The sequence below is a fragment of the Lactuca sativa genome, chromosome 1 (assembly GCF_002870075.4).
Source record: "Lactuca sativa cultivar Salinas chromosome 1, Lsat_Salinas_v11, whole genome shotgun sequence".
NCBI lineage: Eukaryota > Viridiplantae > Streptophyta > Magnoliopsida > Asterales > Asteraceae > Lactuca > Lactuca sativa.
This window is the reverse complement of record NC_056623.2, coordinates 193133311-193148676: the sequence shown is the minus strand read 5'-3', so window position 1 is coordinate 193148676 and position 15366 is coordinate 193133311.

The following is a 15366-nucleotide window of genomic DNA, read 5'->3' as shown; positions in this document are numbered from 1 at the left end:
ATCATATCATCAAATTTTGAGCTTGCATCAATTAAAGGGTCAACTCCTATTAAAAAAGTAAACAACTCAAATCGCTCTGCTTCCAAGTAAGTAAATTTCTTGATTCAATGATTCAATCTCTGTTTTTTTTTTTTTTTCACTAATCTGGATTGAAGTTTATAGAGCACAATTAGTGGGGTGGCCTCCAGTTAGATAGTTTTGAATAATTAACTGATCTCTTGCATTGCAGGCATATGAGGCTACTGAAAACAACAAAATGGGGTTTGCTTTTTTTTCAAGTGAACTTTAGAAAAACGTATGCATTTAATGATGCATTCCTTTTTTCCCTATTTTTTGCATTCAGTGCAAATTGACCAAAATTCATGACAACGGTTTGAATATGGATTGTAATCATTGTGTATGCTGTTGGTTTATATAGAAATTGGAGATTGTTGGGGTTTTTCGGTAAGAATTTAGATGTAATCGACAAGTTCGTTGGTCCTCTCCATAAAATGGAGTTCACTGTTGAACTTGATTCATTCTCTTTCTCTCTCACTCACTCTCTCTCTCCCTCTCTCTCTCTCTCTCTCTCTATATATATATATATATATATATATATATATATATATATATATATATATATATATATATAACACCCACATTTTTGGCTAAGCATGATTATGAAGATGTAATAGTTAGGGTCAACAATTATAATCTATTTTGAAGTAACAAAGAAGAATTTTTTGAGTATTATATGATTTATGTGATTTGTGTGCAATATACGTGCTTATAACGATGTAATAAAATAATAATAATAATAATAATAATAATAATAATAATGTGCGTCTAAAATAGAAAGAAGATTTGACCAGATATCTTTAAATAAAGTTGAAGTAGTTGTAACAAGGATTCCGAGGATATAAGGAATGCTGAAATCCGACTTATAACGAAGAAGTTATGACACGTCGAAGTTTTGCGACAAAACCGACATGACGTTGTGTGTCATAAAAAATGAGTTTGGGATAAAAATACATTTTAGCCTTAGCGATCTAAAAGAAATTCGTAGCATACGTTAGAACGAGAGCGTGCATATAGAGAACGGCCAAATATGACTTCGTTAGAGGGAGTTATGCTTTTCTAAGATTTGGCATAACAGTATGCAGCCCGGATGACATAGTCTAAACGCGAATCGAAGATCTAGTTAATAGGATCTCAATGTTATAAAGACAGACAAAAACAGACGCCGGATGGCAAAGTTATGAATTTTCAACGGACTTTATCTATATAAGCTTGTTAAAATGTAACTTTAAAAATAATGTCAGAATTAGCCGATGGAGTCTAAACAAAAGTTGTAGATCACGTCGCTACCCACGTGTGGATATAAAGAATTTCAAAAATGGTGTTCGTATGCGAAAGTTACGGAATTTAGAAGTTAATTAAATTATGGGTTAGATGCAAGGCTGACACGTGGCAAGATCTAGACCCTTCCTTTCTCTTCACTGCTTTGCAACGGATTATGACACCTATCCTGCGTAAGCCCATCGTAGGGATTCATACGCCCAACGTACTCCGAAGTTACACCCTACGTACTCCCATTTCACAGCCTATAAATAGAGGCGTAAATCACCCCATTTTCTCATACCTTTCCCATTCTTTCTCTCTCAAATACCATCCTTAACCCCTCCCATTCCCTAGCACTTTCCAACTGATAAAGGCGAAGCCCGGAGCGCCAGAAGGCTCCGAGAAGAAGAGCTTTTGGCTCAGAAGTTCTACCCCTGCAGATCCCGGCTCCTACCTTAACCCCTTGTAAGTGAGTTATGCTTACCCTACTTTAAGTATAACTTATGTTTAAGTTCATTATCGTTATTACGAACCTATAAAAAATAAATATGCTAAGTATTATAAGTTATACGAAGTGTTATTATAATACCTTTTAACTGCTCACGGTACAGGGAATCTGGTTTGAAGGGCCGCATAGGGTTGTTTGATTTAAGAACAACTTTAATCCCAAAATGGTCCTTCCCTACGGTGTTTCATGTCTAGCCCCTGTCTATACATAGTAGTTGAAAAGTATTTTATAAAGCTTATATAATACAAGAAAGACAATGTTGCTTGTAGACCTTGAGTTAATGCTACATCTAGTATAATAATTAGCCGCAGTAAATATTAGACTAAAATCTAGTGATAATGATACTAGGTTTCGTCGAAGGAAAATAAAATTAGAATTGAAGCACTGCCCGAGTTTGGAGTCATCACTTTAACAAGTGAGTACATAGTTACTTTCATCGTACACATAGATATGAAGTATTTAATATAAAGTACGTGCTATGTGTGCATATTATCTGTGTTCCTGATATCCATGCAGGATGAACAAAATATACATGTTTAGTTCGATTTAAACTGTATGTTTATTTTATGCCTATAATTGTGATGGGTAAAGATGGGTAGATGATATAGATGATGAATTAAATGATGAAAGGCCTCGATGTTTAAGTTGATTATGTCATCTAGCGGAGTATAGATGACGACCACATGCTATTTTAGACAGTCCAGCGGAATGCTGGTAGGCTCGCAACCTTTATGTGTTTTTGAACTATGTGTTCACAAGGAGTACTCTATCTCCCTCTTGGTTGCCTTTTTGACATATACTGCTAAGGAATCCATTAAGTAGTGTTGTCCATCCCGATAAAAATCCATAGGCTAGGTCCCTTAATTTAGATGATTTAGGGATAGAAAGTGAGGATAACAGGAACGGGTAATTGGGTTGATTTAATTGAGGAAATTAATAAACTTAATTATTATGGGCTGAAAACCCTATGTGCTTACCAGACTCCCAAGCTTGAACCACTCAGTTTCTTATATTACAGGTAGTGGGCATAGAGTACATGAGTGATGATCTGATGAGAGATCAATAGATTATAGGTCATTAGAGTAATAGATGTTGTAAGGCCTGTAGTATTTATGTTTATGCTTATGTACTGTATTAACAATGACATCACAACGTTTTAAATATAATGAAAACACATTTCTTCGGAAATGCTTTAATAATTTACTTATCATATTTTTTGGGAATGAACTCCGCAACATATTTCTTAAAAAGGATACTCTAGTTTTCAAATAAAGCATAAACAAATCGGTCTTTTCTGGCCATGAAATTAGGGATGTCATAGTTGGTATCAGAGCATTAGTTTAAGAGAACTAGGAATTTGTAGGATTTCTAGACTTAAACTTAGAATGCTAAGCGATGATTGTGAGATGAGTGTCTGTTATATTTTAGACACAAGCACTAGCTTATTTTAGGAAAGATGCCTAAATTGCTTTTATGTGCTAAATGATTTATGTTATAGCTATAAATATGCCTTATATGCTATTATTTGATCGGATCTATGGTCTATTGCCAACCGGATGTGGAAACTTTATGTGTTCCAATTTCTAAGCTTTTGACTATGATATTAGAACTGGCATGTAACTTTTCAGAGAAACAAGGAGGATTAAACGTCTATCATAAATAAAGATCTAAATTCACCTACCTTGGTGTTGTTGGGTTATCAGCATTCTAACACTCCTAAGTGTACATGCAACCCTAAATACCTTGGATCTATTTTTTCTCTATTATACATGAAAATATGAATATTCCAAGGTATTACCCAAACTAGCATACAAAACATTGATACTTGGGTAATAAACTAGATAGAAATACATACCTTGTTGATGTAGCTTGACTCCATGTAGCTCGAGAGCCTAGTTCCCCAAGTGTGTCACCTCTAATGGTTCACACAACATCACTAACACATGTAATAACCATGAGAAGAAGACACTCATGCTCAAAATCGGCTAGCCCTCATATATGTCTCACTAGTGCCAATTTGTTGAACTAAAGGGGTCCTTATATAGTGTGCACATTGGGGTTACACCATGTAACCAATGACTTTACCCATTCCTTATGCTCCAAGGGTTTTAACCCCCATGGAGTATCGATGGATCACCACATGGGTTAAACCCAACATAAGGAATCATGGATCATAAGTCCACATATATAAGAATGAATGATTTACACAATCAATCCCCATATATTTAATTAGTCTCTTTTTTATCACTAAATTAAGTCCAAATTAATTATTGATCAATAATAATTAAATAACATGATTTCATATTAATATTTTAGAGCTTATAATATATTAATATGTCACAAATGTCCTCTCCTCACAAATGGTCTATCCAAATGTTCCGATGCCATGCAACCCAAATGGACCATGCCAAGTCGGGTCAAGTACATACCAATTATAGTTATGGACTTAGACACTAATCCAATAGGTGTATAGATCAACATGGCAAGAACCAGAAGCGGATTCGGAAACGCTAATGGAAATGTTATTGCTAATCAGTGACATGTGATTGAGCATGCACCAGAGGTAGCAACTGCACCCGAGCCAATCACATTGGCAGGAGTACAAGTGATGAAGCAAATGATGTTGGATCGTTAGATAGAAGAGATAAGGCGTCTACGTCAACAAAATAGGGATGAACCTACTATACCCGTCATACAGCCTGAGCTGAACATTGAACAATCAAATGAAGGAAATTATAGCCAGAATGTCAGTCAAGTTGAGCCATAAATGGGTAGAAGAAACCACCCCAGTGGAGGAAAAAATCGACAAGGTTGAAAGTACAAGGACTTCATGGCATGCAAACCAACGAGTCTTTCTGGAAGCCCAACACCGGCGGAAGTCATGGATTGGATCTCCGAGATGGAGATGATGTTTGATAGTTGTAACTGCAGCAACAAACAGAAGACTGCTCTCGTGGTTACAATGTTAAAGTCAGTGGTACTGAGCTGGTGGAAGCTACTAGCTGATACCATGCCCAAGGGAGAAGCTAGCAAGATGTATTGGGAAGACTTTTTGGTGCAACTAAAAATGTAGTACTGATCTTAGTAGGATCTACTGGAGATTAATAACGAGTTTCAGAACCTAAAAAAGGTAAGAATAAGCGTCACCGAGTATGCTGCAAGTTTTACAGAGAAAATGAAGCTTGTTCCTTACCTAGTTCCAACTGAAATCTCCAAGGTCAACAAGTTTGCTAATGGATTACCAGCAGACTTTGGTCTGATGGTCAAACAAGCAACTGCCTTGAAAGCCACCATCTGGGCAGCTAAGAATGTTGAGACCCAGATAAGGGAGAAGGGTTTGGAGAGAGCTGAGGTATGAGAGAAAAAGAAGTTGTATGGATCTTAAAGGTCCAACAGGAAAAGAAAATTCTCAAAGTTTGGTTCTAAGAAGTTCAGAGGAGGAGTAGGTGGTGAAGCAAGATGGTGTGAGCAGTGCAAAAAGTAGCACTTTGGAAAAAAATGACGGGGAGGTGACTTGTTACAAGTGTCGGAAGACTGGGCATTTCGCTAATGAGTGTAAATCCATCAAGAGGGTGTGTTATGGATGTAACGAAGAAGGGAATATTGTAAAGGAATGCCCAAAGAAGAAAAAGGCAGAAAGGCCAAATGTTCCCCTGAGGCCAAAGGCAACATCATTCCAGATGACCTGGAAGCAGCAAAGGATACATCAGATGTTGCTTCAGGTACTTGTCGTGTAAATGGATTACCTGCCATTATATTGTTTGACTCTGGAGTAAATTACTCCTTTATATCCCATTAAATTGGTGGAGGGCTAACATTGCCTGTAGATAAACTTGATAATGCTCTAGCTATAGAACTTGCCAGTGGCAAATTCATACCTGTTAGAGATTGCATTAAAAACATCGTCATCGACTTGAACGGGAATAAATTACATGAGGAGTTGTTGCCCATTGAGTTAAACGATTTCGACATCGTACTAGGAATGGATTGGCTTAGTGCTAACGATGCTGAGATACTATGCAGAAAGAAGATGGTGAGAGTAAACCCGCCTGGAAAAGAGTCGTTTATGGTGTACGGGGACAAACTTAGAGTGAATTTTGGAATCATTTCCCTGATGAAAGCCAAAAAAATGTTTGTACAAAGGATGCACATCATACTTGGTATTTGCGATCGATGCAAAGAAGGAGAAGAAGGAGATACTGTGACATCCCCATTTTTATGGCTAGAAAAGACCGATTTTTTTATGCTTTATGAAAATCAGAGTACCTCTTTGAATAAAAATGTTGTGGAATTTGTTCCTAGTAAAACACGATAAATACGTTTTCAAAGCATTTCCGAAGAAATGTATTTTATTCATTTTAAAGCATTTGGGATGTCATCATCAATACAGAAACATAAGCATAAACAGATCTTACATTCATTTACACTAGTGATTTATATCTCCTTAATCTCTCAGTGTAATGTAACTTCATATCGACACCTGTGATACAAATAAACTGAGTGGGTCAGGTTGGGAAACCTGGTGAGTACATAGGGTTTTCAACCCAATATAATATAATTATTATGTTTAATCTGATGGGTTTTAGCCATAAGAACATCCTATGTGCTCATGCAAACCCTAATGTTTGGATCTAGGTTTCTCTATTGTACATGCAATGTATCCAAGACTTACAATCTTAGATCTAACATATTATAAACTGAAATTAGGGTTTAGAGAATTACCTTTGATTGTAATGTAGCAATAACAATCTCAAATCCTCCTTGTAATGACTTTAGAAAGCTTAGAGTCATAATTGTCACTCCTCTAATGGCTCCAAACACCAAGAGCAAGAGGATGAAGAATAAAGAGAGAGGAGGCTGCCCAAAACGTCTAGAAACCCTAGTGAAACTCATAGCCACGTTTTTGGGGCTTAAGGGTACTATATATACATGTAGGCTATTAGGGTTTTCAACTAGGAAACCCTAATCTGACTGCTTAAGACCTAAGCAGCCCATGGACCCTTTTAGAATATCCCTTGGACGATTTCTAATGGGTTTCCCCATAGAATTCGTCCAACCTATTATTCCAAGGTAATCCATATCCCAAATGCAATTATCTTATAATTATAGTTCCAGTCCCTTAAGTTTAATTAATCTCTTTTAGCCACAAAATTAATTATCAATTAATTCTTGACTAATATTAATTAAACAATATGATTTCTCCTTTATTATATTATTCTCATAATATATTAATAAATCATAATTAATCTTCTCTCTCCATAATTCATCATATCAAGTTGCTGTGGTGAAGGCAACCCAAAAGGACCATGCACCATCGGGTCAATTACATACCAAAATAGTTATGGACTTAGACACTAATCCAACATAATCGTCAAATAGTTAACCCAATTACCCATCCCCATTATCTTCTTTATTCTTAAGGATCTACCCCAAGAATCAGCTATTTATTGTTCATTTATTCCTAAGGATTATACTAAGGAATAGGTACGAATTCTATCATTGTCAATGACACATTTGTCAAGCACATCTTCTAGTTCTTTCACTTAGGCGCAACTACCAAAATTGTGACATTCTCTACGAGGCGCATCTGCCAATATTGTCCTTTAGGTGCATCAGTCGGGGTTATGAGGTTCTCTATTAGGCGCTTCTGTCGGTAGAGTCCTTTAGGCGCATCTACCAGGGTATCTCGTTTATCGAGAGTATCGTTTCCAAGAATCCACTCGCAATACATGTCAATGGGTTTTTTAGACTACACCGGTGAACACATCGTTCACAACACCTACAGGTTGCGAGCCTGCTAGTGTTCCACTGGATTGTCTAGAATAGTCCGTGGTTGTCATCCATACTCTGCTGAATGATGGGGCCATCATTTGGGAAAGGCTTCTCACATCGTTAACCTCTCACTGTCACCTCATGGTCTATATCACCTCTCAAGTCATCATCCAACTCTTATTTCATCTATTACATCTACCCATGTTTTACCCCAACATTTTTGTATATATAAAATACATATGCAGTTTAAATCATTTAAAACGTGTAAAAAATCATTCATCCAGCATAGACAACAAGTACTCAGATAATATGTACACATAGCACGTAGTTTATATAAAATACTTCATGTCTATGTGTAAGATGAAAGTAACTATGCGCTCACCTGATAAGGTGGTGACTCGGCACTCGGACAACACTTCGTTATCTCAAAACAATTTCCTTCGACGAAACCTAGTATCATTACCACTAGGGTTTAGTCTATCGTTAACCGTGACTAATTAATAGTCTAGCTATTATTATTATTATTATATAAGTGTTAACCAACACTCTATATAACTCATAATAATAGCTATTACTTTAATTGTTTGAAAGCTATATTAAAAATTGCGTAGGCGTAGCTCACTTAAACCGAAAGACCCTTTTTCTCGGGACTCTGGGAGCCTCGGGGCTTCCTTTTGGTGTTAGGGCTTCACCTAGACTTTAGGGGGGGTTTAAAACCCTAAAGAGAGAAAGATCTTAGAGAGAGAGTGAAGAAAGGTGTGAAATTTTCGGAAGAGTTCGCACCCTTTTTATAGATGCTAGCATCTCGGATTACGCTAGGCGTACCGAGGAGGTACGTTGGGCGTTCCTTGGATAAGGCTGCCAGCTCGCACTAGCTTCGGAAGGATAGACCCGAAGGTACGCGGGGCGTACCGAACTTAGTACGTGGGGCATAATGCGAGGGGCTATGTGGCGTGATCCGAAGCGAGGTTTGATCAATGATGGATGGTCCAGATTGTGCCACGTCATCGATCGAGCAACAAGCTTTGCAAATTCACTTTCCGACTTCTAAAAATCATAACTTTCGCATACGAGCTCCGTTTTCGATGCTCTTTATATCCACACATAGGCGGGAACGTAATCTACAACTTTCGTGTAGACTTTGTCGTCTAATTTTGACTTAATTTTAAATTTTATATTTTTAACAAGCCGGGACATGATTGGTCTGTTAAAATTCATAACTTCTTCATCCGACGTCCATTTTCGTCTTTCTTTTTATCGTTACGCTACTATTAACGAGATCTTCGATTCTCGTTTAGGTTGGGTCGGCTAATACCACTCGATCTAATATTCGAACTTCGGGTTGTACACTATTAAGCCAAAACTTCAAAAAATCATAACTTCCTCATACGAAGTTAGATTTGGGCGTTCTTTTTTATGGACGCTCTCGGTTTAATGTATTCTACGACTTTTGTTTAGGTCGCTAAGGCTAAAACTCGCTCTATCGTGAATTCACTATTTATGCTTCTCAGTATTGTGCTGGCTCCGCTGCGAAACTTCAACGGGTCATAACTTCTTCTTTATAACTCGGATTTCGGCGTTCTTTATATGTACGGAACCCTTGATACATATTCTACAACTTGGTTAAGATTATTTATTCTACATAATCTTTTGTCGAAAATTCATTTTCGATCCCTATTATCTCTAAATTTATTAGCCCGGATCTACAGGCGTTATAGATACAAATAATACTAGTGGTGTGACACTATCCGGAAGTCTTTCCCGAATACCTTTATGGATTGCCCCCTGATAGACAAGTGGATTTTCGAATAGACTTATTGCCAGGATCAACACCAATAGCAAAAGCACCATACCGGTTAGCACCGACATAGATGAAGGAGCTTATGATGCATCTTCAGGAATTATTGGAAAATGGTTTCATCAGACTAAGTTCATCACCCTGGGTAGCTCCGGTGTTATGTGTGAAGAAGAAGAATTGAAGCATGATGATGTGCATAGACTATAGAGAGCTAAACAATGCAATAGTGAAAAACAAGTATCTATTGCCCAGGATTGATGACCTGTTCGATGAACTACAAGGTTCGAGCTATTTCTCAAAGATCGATCTTAAGTCAGGATATCATCAGTTGAAGGTGAGAGACCAAGATATTGAGAAGACCGCATTTAGAACAAGATACAGACACTATGAGTTCTTGGTTATGTCATGTGGACTAACCAATGCTCCATCAACATTTATGGATTTGATGAACAAGGGTTGTAAACCACTCCTCGATAAATCTGTGATAGTTTTCATAAATGGCATTCTAATTTACTCAAAGAGCCATCAGGAGCATGACAAGCACCTGCGAGAAGTATTATAAATTTTGAAGAAGGAGAAGTTGTATGCAAAGTTCTCCAAATGTGATTTTTGGATTTGAGAAGTCCAATTCTTGGATCATGTGGTTAAACAAGAAAGAATAATGGTTGACCCAAAAAAGATTGAAGTTGTGATGAAATGGGAACGACCAAAAAGTCCCACTGAGATCCGAAGCCTTTTGGGATTAGCTGGATATTACCAAAGGTTTATCCAAGGCTTTTTCTTCGATAGCTACTCCATTGACAACTTTGACCCATAAAGGAGCTAGATATACATGGAGCTAGAAACATGAATAAGCATTTGAGAAATTAAAGAAGAAGTTGTATGAAGATCCAATTATTTCTTTACCTGACAGAGTTGAAGACTTTGCATTCTATAACAATGCATATGGAGTTAGGTTAAGTTGTGTTCTGACCGAGAGAGATAAAGTGATAGCATATGCATCTCAACAATTGAAAGACCATGAGAAGAACTACCCCACTCATGATATGGAGTAGCCAGCGGTAGTATTCACATTAAAGATATGGAGGCATTATCTTTATGGCACATAGTGAAAACTCTTCATTGATCATAAAAGTCTCCAGTGTCTCTTTGATCAAAAGGAATTGAATATGAGGCAACGACGCTGGAGAGAGTTACTCAAGGATTACGACTGCGAGATACTTTACCACCCTGGTAAAGCAAATCTCGTAGTTGATGCCACTAATAGAAAAACAGTCTTTTACGAAGCACAATGTGTGTCGTAAAATGCTTAGACGACGCGCAAATGCGTGTCAAGGAAGGCCCTATCATAACGAGAGACGACACGCTTTTGCGCGTCGTCTATTTATGACGCACATTTATGACACACATTTACGACATGCAGTTATGACACACAACGCGTATCAAGGAAGGCTCTTTCATCAAGAAAGACGACACGCATTTGTGTGTCGTAACCTTACGACGCGCGTGTTTATCACACGCAGTGCGTATCAAGGAAGCCCGTGTCATAAAAGAAGACGACACGCATTTTTACGTGTCATAATTTTAAATATTTTTAAAACTATATATTTTTGATAGATTTACTAATTTTCAAATTAAATAATACATTAAAAGTCTCATAATACAAAATAAAATACCATAAACAATAAAGATAATTCATTTCACTAAGGATAGTGTTAACAAAAGAATATAACATTATATACCATAAGTACCCTCAAGTAATCAATCTCTTACAATGTTACTAAAATAACCTCAAGTAATCAATGTCTTACAAAGTTACTAAGAGACTTAGATACTCAGTTGGTATGTAATATGGCACTAAGAAGCCCAAGAATTGTTTGTGTTTTTCTTGTTCCTAGTGGATCCGACATGGACAAAAGGTAAGAATTAACAGTTTCAAAGTACAATGCCTCAATAAGGAAATCAAGGGTAAAAGGCAAATCTGAATAAGAACAAACTTTATACATATATACAAGGAAGTATTGTAATACACAATAGCAGCAACAAATACCAAATTACCCTTTGCTTACCTTTTCTTATGGCCACCTCCAACATTTCGTTTTGTTTCAATTGCAGTGCTAGATGTGTATGACCTTGGCCTGTATACATATATACAAGGAAGTATTGTAATACACTGATACTGATATGCATGTATGTGTGTGTGTGAGAGAGAGAGAGAGAGGATCATACCTTTTCAATTATAGGTTAGGCTTTTACATTTTGTTAGGCCGTATTGAGGGTTTCTTTCAGTAAAACTTCATTCTTTGGTGATTTGTCAAGTATCTAATATGTGGGGCCTTTAGATTGATTCACATATCCCCAACTCTTATCTCAATTACCAAGCCCCTAAAAAGGAAACAATTTGCACCGATTAACAATCTAAAAAAATCATTTTGACGTAAAAAAAATACTCAATTTCAAGTTATGAAGCAAAACAGACCAAAAAAAAACTCAATTATCAAATCGATTCCTTTATATTACCATTTCAAGAAGATACTTGATGCATTGATTAGCTTCCTTTATATTACTCATAAAGGGAGCAACTCATCAGATAAAAAAAATCCTTTCAAGAAACATATGCAATACATAGAGACATACACAAAAAGATCAATCTTTCCAATTCCATTTCTTTCTCCAAAAAAAGAAAAATATCTTTCGTACCTTTTCCAGCACCTAAAGCGACTTTCGCAGCACCTAAAGCGACTTTAATTTGTAGGTTCCATGAGAGAGGTTGAAAATAAGAACTTCCTGTTATAATAAACAGATCATAAGATTCATTAATGATGGAAAATTTCCCAATTTGGATAAAAAATGGTGAAAACTTACTTCTGAAAAGATGATTTTCCAAGCTCCCTCTAGACATGAACTCGTATACCAACAGGCTGTGATCATCTTCTAAACAGTAGCTGATTAATTTCACAAGATGTTGATGGTTTAACATCCCTGAATAATTAATTTTGCCTGCGACATGATCAAAAAAATTAAATTATGAGTTTTAATTCATTGAGTTAAATAAAGAAGATTCCAGAATGAATTTGTCTTATGCATAAGAACGTACGAGCCATTCTTGAAGACCTTGAACATAAGAACATACGAGCCATTCCTGGCTTTTTTGAACCACACATACAATAGACCAAAATATGGCCATGAAAAATGAGCAAGATAATTATGAAAAACATTGATTTCGTTATTGTATTCAACGGATATATATATATATATATATATATATATATATATATATATATATATATATATATATATATATATATATATATATATATATATATATATATATATATATATATAACCCAATAAAAAAACTTCAGTATCCTGGAATGAACTATTCCATTTCTTTCCTGATTCCAATAGCCTATGCTTACCTTAGATGGCCTTTGCTAGATATAGAGGCATCAGGCTTTTGGGTACCATTGCGTGCAGCTTCTTGCTGTTCAAGGGCTTTGGACTCAAAGTATTCAAGCCACGCTACTGCATCCTACAATATCTTAATACACTTAGTAAAACTAAAATTATTAACGTGAAAATCATAAAATAAAAATAATAAAAAAAATTGTGTAAGGTATGTACCTTAGTACGAAGATCTTTAGGTATAGTAGACTAATGCTAATAATGCAGAGAATATACGATGTTTATTTTTTATTGTTTTTTATTTTATAAGAAATATATATTTGTTTGCTAATATTGTACATTGTTAAACATTATATGTTTACAAGTTAACATAACTTATAAAGTTAACAAAGGGCATTGTTAATAAATAAAAAATTATAGTTTAGTGCACAATTGAGTAATGCTATGGTATAGTAGACTAATGCTATGGTAAAAGGCACAATTGTCTGTAAACTACTGCCTTGTTTCCAGGGTATTCAAGTATTTTGATGAGGGTATGCGGCCTATTAATTACTCTATATAATTTTTTTGAAACATAAATAATCAGTAGTTCTTGTAAAAAGTCAAGGGTATGCAATTGCATACCCTTATTAACTGCCCCCAATAACTTGCTAGCTACATCAAAATATAAAAAGGGTGACCTTTTTTTGCATATCTTTTGTATAACCATTTCATGAAAGCATGTCGTTATTTTTGCATTTTACTTTATTATATGAAAGCTAAATGAAAAAGTTAACAAATTAAATCAAATATGATTTGTTTGTATAGATATGGTAAAAGAAGAGAGGTGAAGATAAGGCAATAACCACCTTCCAAAGTAGCAAATGCTGCCCAAGAGAATTGAAAACAGAAATGCACATTCCCATCTGCAATGCAATCATAATGGTACTCATTAAAAATCAAACAACATACAGGAAGGACCTCTTTATATGATTTCACAGAATTTAATATCACCTAGAAATGGGAAATCATGGTGATATAATTTGTAGCATAATAAATATATAAAATAAGAATATCAATCTAAGAATCATGTGTTCTGTTAATATGCATCAAGTAGGGAATTAAGAAACATGTGTTGTTATCATATCAAAGATCTCATCCAAAAGCATGAAGATTATATGAATGCAAAATTGTTTATGAGAGATTAAATCATACACGGGAATGCCAAGGACATTAGTCAAGATGTCAGATGAACGAGCCACATAAGAAAAAAAAACATTTATTTGTTACAAAAAGAAAAATGATGAGGAAGATAGCCACAATCCTCATCATTTGTCAAGGAGTTAATAAGAAAAGATGGTTAATTTATCTTGAAAAGAATTATAGAAATAAAAACATAAAAAATATGCCACTATGAATTGTAAAACAAACATGAAAACAACTTACTTGTATCTGTCCACCTTGACCCTTCACTCACTAGCTCATACATCTACAAACAACACACTTAAAGATTTAGACGCAGTTTCATTTTTACTTAATCTGGAAAGCTATATACTTTCTTTTTTTGTGGGTCACATTTTCTTGATTAAAAAACTACCTTTTCATAATTATCAAGTTGCCTTTTGAAGTCCTGATATCCAGCTTCAAAATCAGGCCTGTAAATACACAATCATTTTAGCCTTAATTAAACACATAAATTCTTAATCAAAATAACATGATAAGTAAGTCTATTAAGAGGTTTTTTTACTCTTCTGCATAATCTGGACTCTATTGAATCTTGAGGCGTATGTTTCTTTCAATAATCTATGGATCAGTACATATTGTACATAAGATCAATATTGTAAAATATGTTTGTTGGATTGTAAGGGTAAAATGGTCATTTACTCTCCACCACTTACTTTGCCTTATCTGGTGGTACATCCTGCAACCATTCAAGGTCAATACTCCCATGGTCTCTCGCCAGCCGGTCATAAAAAATCCTGCATTGTTTATTATATTATATTAATATTAATAATAACTTACAGCAATTGTAATGCTATCTATTATCTAATTCATATGTGAAAATCCTTGAGATTTTTGTGGCTGTTGTATTTAAGCGTTCAGGAGAAGTGTAATTCACCTCCTTTGAATTTGCTTCATTTTGTTGTTGAAAAGATATATTACTTGTATTATGGTATCCTGACTTAATAGGCAATGAAGATATACTTTCTCCTCCTAACAACTCAAAACCAAGGGACCACTCAGGGGTGTTTTTAGTATTTCAACATCATGTATGTATTGTGACCTGGCGGTGTTCATGTTGTCATAACTGAATAGTTTATTGAGCATGTTAACTTTCTTTAAGAATCCCTCTTTCCTGTAAGAAACCAATAAAGGATTAAAGAAAAAGATCAATTATGAAGTAAAGTAAAACTTAAATTGCAAAAACAATTGCTTACATCAGTTGTAAGCCTACATATCCAAAGTTATAAGCTATTAGAAACTAAAAGCTACTATACTATTTGAAAATTGATTTTGTTTGAAAAAAAGAAAGTAAGTAGAGAATCTAACCTTATTCTTTTTAAGTGTCTCCTTGCCAAGAATC